This window comes from Myotis brandtii, unplaced genomic scaffold (genome assembly GCF_000412655.1).
Source record: "Myotis brandtii unplaced genomic scaffold, ASM41265v1 scaffold390, whole genome shotgun sequence".
Classification (NCBI taxonomy): domain Eukaryota; kingdom Metazoa; phylum Chordata; class Mammalia; order Chiroptera; family Vespertilionidae; genus Myotis; species Myotis brandtii.
The window spans coordinates 272,532-279,072 of NW_005364954.1; the positions used below are offsets into that span (position 1 = coordinate 272,532).

At 54.0% G+C, this 6,541-nt stretch overlaps 1 long non-coding RNA gene across 2 annotated transcripts in view; it reads right to left on the minus strand.

Annotated features, from left to right (window-relative positions):
• Positions 1 to 2,679: 2,679 nt before the first annotated feature.
• The window catches only part of LOC102245143, an 11,834-nt gene continuing 7,972 nt past the window's right edge, over positions 2,680 to 6,541 (minus strand). Inside the window, exons 2-4 of one of the 2 annotated variants that reach the window (XR_313961.2) lie at positions 3,650 to 4,090; positions 3,253 to 3,307; positions 2,680 to 3,064 (exon numbers count right to left, since the gene is read on the minus strand). This is a non-coding gene — a long non-coding RNA (uncharacterized LOC102245143). Of the gene's footprint in view, positions 3,065 to 3,252; positions 3,308 to 3,649; positions 4,193 to 6,541 lie in introns of those variants that run through there. The other variant, XR_001363397.1, reaches the window with a different exon arrangement.

A 6,541-nucleotide genomic window follows, 5' to 3' on the forward strand; every position in this document is an offset into this window, starting at 1 on the left:
CCAGAGAAGAAAGGAACTCACTTTTCTTGGCACACAGCGCGAGTCCACAGGCGTTTCACATGTTTTATCTCACGTCACCCTCACGCTAACCCCGAGGAGGACATGACCACCCCTTCCCCTTGGCAAGAAGAGGAGTCCCAGAGGCGGAGGAATGACACCGACGTCCAAATGCGCCCTTGTCACCAAGGGCAGAGCCAGGGTCCGGATCCAGGTGTGTGTGGCTACAAATTCTAAGCCGCAGTCTCTGCGACCCTTTTCAGGATGGACGAAAAAATGCACATACGCACGCGTACATACACACACACGCACACACACAACTCCCTCTCGTAGGATTCTCAAGTCCCTCATCTGAGGGAAGGGGCTGTATTCCCTCACCCATTGATGAGGCTGAGAACCGGAAGCAAATTCCAGTTCTCCCTTCGCTTCCTGATCCCGGACAGCGGCCCTTCGCCAGTGGGCAGGCTCCCCACCCCAGGCTGCTCTTCCCTCTAGAATGTCTTCGTTTCCCGGCAACAGGAATCTTATCTTTTCTTTTTTGTTCCTTTTGTTCACGTTCATGCCAACAGTCAGACAAAGACAAGAAGATAAACAATAAAGGACATATTTTCTACCCCCCCCCCCCCCCCCCCCCCAGTCTGGTCACCTTTACCTTCCTCACTTCTAAGCTCCAAGGGCCCTTCCTTTGCCTCTATAACTTGTTTCTTAAGCCTATTTCTTCTACAAATTACTTTTACCTCTGTGATTTCCTAAATAAACTAAAGGCCCGGTGCATGAAATCCATGCACGGGTAGGGTCCCTAGGTCTGGCTGGCAATCAGGACTGATTGAGGCCTTCCTTCCCCAACTGCTGGTGGGACCTTCCTTTGTTCCACACCGCCCCCGGTGGTCAGCACATGTCATAGAGAGCGGTCGAACCCCCGGTCGGTTGAACTCCCAAGGGGACATTTTGCATATTAGCCTTTTATTATATAGGAAGGATGTTCTCTTATAGTTTGAAAAAAAGAATAAGGATAAAAAGATGGAACATTTCAACAGAGAATGGGGTCTCTAAAAAATAATTTAAAGGTACATTCTATAATAGGTAAACATACAGTATTTGAAATAATTCAATGGACAGAATTTAGAGTACACAAGACAAGTTAGAAGAAATGATACATGAACTCAAATATAAGTCAATCAAAATTACTCAAAATAAAGCACAAAGAGAAAAATAAACAATATAGAACAGACTATGAGAGACATGTGAACACTATAAAATTGTTTAAAATCCATTTAAATTGGAGTCCAGAAAAAGAGGAGAGAGGAAATGTGGCCGAAGAAATATTTGAAGAGAATTTTTGAAAGCTGATGACATATATCAATCCATAGATATGAAAAGTTCAGAGAACTCCAAACAGGGTGAACACAAAGAAAACCACAATAATACATATTAGAGTCAAACTATAGAAACTAAAGATAAACAGAAAATCTTAAAAGTAGCCTGAAGAAAATCATATTCAGAGAAACAATGGTCAGAATTACAGCTGATTTTTTATAAGAAACAATGGATGGTAGAAGATAATGGAATAACATGCTAAAGATACATCTTCAAAAGAATAACATCTTAAATTACACATATGTTAGAGACCAGCTTTTCTACACTCAACAAAAGGCACATAACAGAAATCACAATGCCTTTCCTAAGTATGTTATATTTACCTATTTGTTGGTGATTCTATTCTTTATTACATATTTTGCTAATTTATCTGGCTAGAAATCAGGCTCTACCTAAACACTATGGAACTCTTCTTACATAAAGGAGTAACATATTTTGGGAAGTAACTACACAATTCATTATTGAGGTCCACCAAAACTCTTTGGTGGATGCTTTCTATTCCCATAATTCTATATGATTTATATGGAGTTTATCAAACATGTCTAGAACGAACATAAAAGTACTTGATCTAGAAAAATTATATGTCAATCTGAAAAGGCAAATAAAGGGTTAAAATGTTCCTTTGTAAAAATAAAGCAAAGAATTAATTTTGACTCACTGTCTTCCCTCAGTAATCACAGAGCCTTCCAGAAATCCTGGCTCCCTGGGATTTATGAGGGAGCCGCGGAGGGGGGCCTACGGGGTGCTGTGCTCGCAGCCAAGCTGCTGTCAGCGGCCAGCTGCGTGGGAAAACACGAGCGCCCGCCGCGGGCCTGTTCCTTGAAGCACTTTCGATCCCAGACGGGATGGAAACAAACACGGGGAGAAGACACGCCTTCCGGTCCTCGCCAGCGGGGGCTGCATTCCCGGCCTCTCTGTGTTACCAAGATACAGTTTCATCCCTGAAATGCAAGCGTTCCTTAGAGAAATAGGAACTTTATTCCATGGTCCGCATGCAGTTTTTCACTTAAAAAATACATATATTATTGATTTCAGAGAGGAAAGAGAGGGAGAGAGAGACTGAAACATCAATGATGAGAGAGAATCATGGATCGGCTGCCTCCTGCATGCCCCACACTGGGATCGAACCTGCAACCCAGGCATGCGCCCTGACCGGGAATCGAACCGCGACCTCCTGGTTCATAGGCCCATGCTCAACCACTGAGCCATGCCTGCTGGGCTTTTAAATTTTTTATGTTTTTATTTATTTTAGAGAGAGAGGAAGGGAGAGAGAGAAACATTGATTGGCTGCCTCATGTACGCCCCCGGGCATGTGCCCTGGCCAGGAATCAAACCGTGACCTCCTGGCTCGTGAGCCGCACTGGCCGGCCGGCTGTCCTTACACATTTTATTACGGGATGGGTCCTCCCTCGGGAAGCCAGGGCTCAGGCCGAGCTTCCTGCCCGCGAGGGCCCGCTGAGTGCTGGCGCATGGCGGTGTTTCTCCACTTGCTCCGAGTGTGGAAGGAGTCAGCCTGACCCTGCGGTGGAATTCCTCCCGGCTGTGGGAACTCGGCCAGCCGCTCCATTCCCGGCTGGACTTCATTATCCGAAATATGGAGAGGGTGAGGCTGTGTCTTCGCCTTTCGCCTTTCCTGCCCCTTAAGGGTGGGAGACAGTATCTCACTCATCTCTGGGCCCATCCACAGATGCTGTGAAAATCAGAGGGGAAAAAAATGGAACAAAAACATTCTCCTTTTAGCTCCACGAAAGACTACACCCTCAGCCGTGGGGAACAGGGCGAGAGGCTGGCTCAGAGGCAGCGGGGAGAGAACACGTTACTCCGACACGCACTCTGAAACCCCAAAGCCCGCGTTCCAACCCCAGCATCATCACCCACCTGCTGTGTGACCTTCAGCAGGTGAACTGACCTCTCTGTGCCGTAGTGTTCTCATCTGTCGGTGGAAGTAACGTTAGTGATGATCTCACCTATGAGTTGACTCATGAAAGGGCTTAGGACAGTCCTAATACAGACTCCATAAACACTGACAGATGTCCCTTACTCTTATTCATGAAGGGGCTCAGGGCGGGTGAGGGCTCCTCCCGCACCCCATTCCCTCAGGGGAATGGCCACTTCCAGAGAAGGTGGCTGCTTCGGTGGCCAAAGCACCGAGTCCCAAGACCCATGCTGGGTCCCCACCCACCCAGGCGGGGGGTCCAGGAGGTGGCGTGCTAACGGACCAGTGGCTAATTGGAAGACGGCTCGTTGGGAACACGGGAGTGGTGCCAGGACCCACCTTCACCTCCCTGTGCTCATGGTGCAACCTTAGGCTCAGACAAAACATCCACCGAGCGAGGCAAACGCCGTTCTCTCAGCAGGGAGGGTGTTGTTGGACGGAACTTGAGGTCCCAGGGCTAACTCAGGACACGGGAACTCGGGGCATTTACGGAGCAGCCTGCAGCCTCTCTCTCGAGCAAATCTGACTCACTGAGTTCCCCTGAGCACCGGGCCTCGGCAGCGACTTCCATATTTAATCCTCTCGGCAGCAACAGCCTAGGTTGAACGTTCCGGTCAGTCCCGCATCAGTTAGTTACGGAGCACACCGGCCCGGATGGAGCCTGGTGCTTCAGCTGGAAGGTTCTGGAAGCAGTCGGCTGGGTGTGAGCAGTGCCGGGGCGCCGACCTGCCCTCGGTGAGCCTTGGCTTTCTCCTCCGTAAAGTGGAGATGAGACTGTGCCTGTGAGGATAAAATAAGAACATCCCTGCAGCGTGCTTGGCACACATGGAGTACCCCACGATGCCAGCGAATGCGGCCCTCAGAGGACCGTGCCCAGATGGCCAGGCCCTGGGGATTGAAGGTGACAGAGGCCCAGCGCCCAGCCCCAGAGGGTGGTCTGGGCAAAGGGGACAGAGGGAGCCTGCCTCCTCCCACAGGGCACACCGGGCCCCGCAAGGCCCAGGACCCGCCCAGGGACCCCCAGGACACCAAGCAGAGGTCCTAGGGCTGCCCCCCAGTCAGGGCCCCTCCTCGCACATATCCTCCACCCTCTCCGCGCCCCTCCCCCACTCCAGATCTCTCGGCATTTGGGGGAGACCCTGCCTGGCTGAAGGTTTGCTTCCAGCACCATCTCTGAGTCTGGGGAGCCCTCAGGGCGTGGCCAAGGACAGGGGCCGCCCGGGCTGGGGGGAGTCTGCCTTTAGCTGGAGGCCTCGTGTCTCGCACACCCCAGGGAGCGGGAGCCAACAGCCCGGTGCCGTGGCGGGGGGCAGCAGGGGCTGGGGAGGCAGCGTGGGAGGAAGCTGGTGGGAGCCAGGGAGCCGGGCCCGGGTGGAAGTCTGAGAAGGGGACTCCAGAGATGAGCAGAGGACAGTTTCTAGCCGGGGCCGCAGCCTGGGCCATGCCAACCCCTCCATGCCCCTTGCAGGATGACCTGCGGTGTCTGAGCTACTCGGGGATGCTCAGCGTGTGAGTTTGGGGAGGGAACTGAGACAGGAGGGGGTAGGTGCTGCTGGGGGGCTCCTGCCAGCCCAGCACACCAGCGCTCCCTCATGCCCGCCTTCCTTCGGTCCCGGCCGTCCCAAACCTGGCCTTAGGACTGGCCTCTGCCTGTCCCTCCCGGCACTGCCTCGTCCAGCTGGACTCTAGTGGGGGGATCTGTCAACAGGAGCCGAGACCCAGACCCGCCCTCAGGCCCAGCAGCCTGCCGCCTTGGGTGGGGGTGACCCATGGCTCCTGTTTCTCAGTGGCCCCATCTGTAGAATGGGAACAGCACTAGCATCCCCCTGAGACCTTCTTCTGTGGATGAGGCCACGTGGACAGCTGGGGTCTACTGGCCAAAGGAGGTCTGAGGGCTTGCTCCCAGGAAATCCCTGCGTCCTGACCATGCCCACGCGTGGAGGGAGGTGGTTTTATGGCGGAGGGAGCACTCCTGGGGAGCTGGGAGCAGGCACGTGTCGGGGGAGTGACGGTGAATGAAGGACGATGGGGAGCTGGGAGCTGAACGGGCTGTGCAGAGGCTGAGTCTGGGCCCTCACCCGAGGCCCGGGTTCCAATCCAGCCACTGCGGCTGCGAAGGCGCTGAGCTCTCTGTGCCTCAAGCTCCTCCTCTGGCAGCCAGAGCTGGGCCTTGAAGAGTTTGAAGCAGGTGGTGACATGCTCTGTCCAGGTGGCCGATTGTGTCCTGCCAGTGGGGCTGGCGGGGGGAATGCGTGCCAACCCCGGCACGGCGCCTGGGCCTTGGTGAGCAGGTCCTGATGGGCAGTCCCCCCGGGTGAGGAGTTTTGTCTCCCCACGTTGTGTGGCCCCAGCCTGGGGAGAGAGGGGCGATGCTCCGGAAATGCTGGGAGCCCAGCACCCCTGGAGGTGCCTGCCCCAGGCTGAGCCCCGTGGGAGGAAAAGCAGAAGAGAAACAGCCTGGGAAGCAAGCACACAAACAAAGGACAAACAAGGGATGTGCTTGTTATGGGGAGAGAAAGGGCCCATTGAGCTCCGGGCCCTGGGTGACCGGCGCATCCTCCAGGCCCGGAGCTCCGGCAGCTCTCACATCTGTCCCGGGCATGGCTCCCCCGCCACCTGTGACCCTGCTGCCGCGAGGGCTGGGGGCCGAGTCCTGACCCATCCCCGAGTTAGGCCCAGTGAAAGCAGCTGCACGTTCCCCAAAAGCTCACATGCTCAGGGCGGGCTCTGCCTGGGTGGCGGCTCCTTCTCACTTCCTCTTCCTCCTGCTCTTCTCTGGTCTCCCCCCTTCTCTTCCTTCCCCTTGGAAGTCCCAGACGCAAGCCGTGGACCCCAGGGCTAACACAGGGAGAATTACTCCCACCCTCTAGGGGGTGGGGGGGGAGGGGAGGGAAAGTACTATTTATTGAGCACCTACTTTCTGCCGGGCCCTTTCCATCTGGCAGAGGAGGTATCAAAGCTCAGCGTAGTGAAGTGGCTGACCTGCCTGAGACTTCATTTTCCTTCCAGCACAAAATCCACCCCATGGGACGGTGTGATGGTGGAACTAGGGCAGAAAAGAGGAAAGGCTACCATGAATGAGGAAGCATCCAGCACACAGTAGGTGTTCAGTAAACATATGCTGCGTCCCGTGTCCGAATCCCTGTGGTATGTGCTGAAGAGTTGCTTAAGGGAAGGAAAGGAAAAATGGCTGCTCTAACTAGTTCATTTATTTCATTCAACAAAAATTGA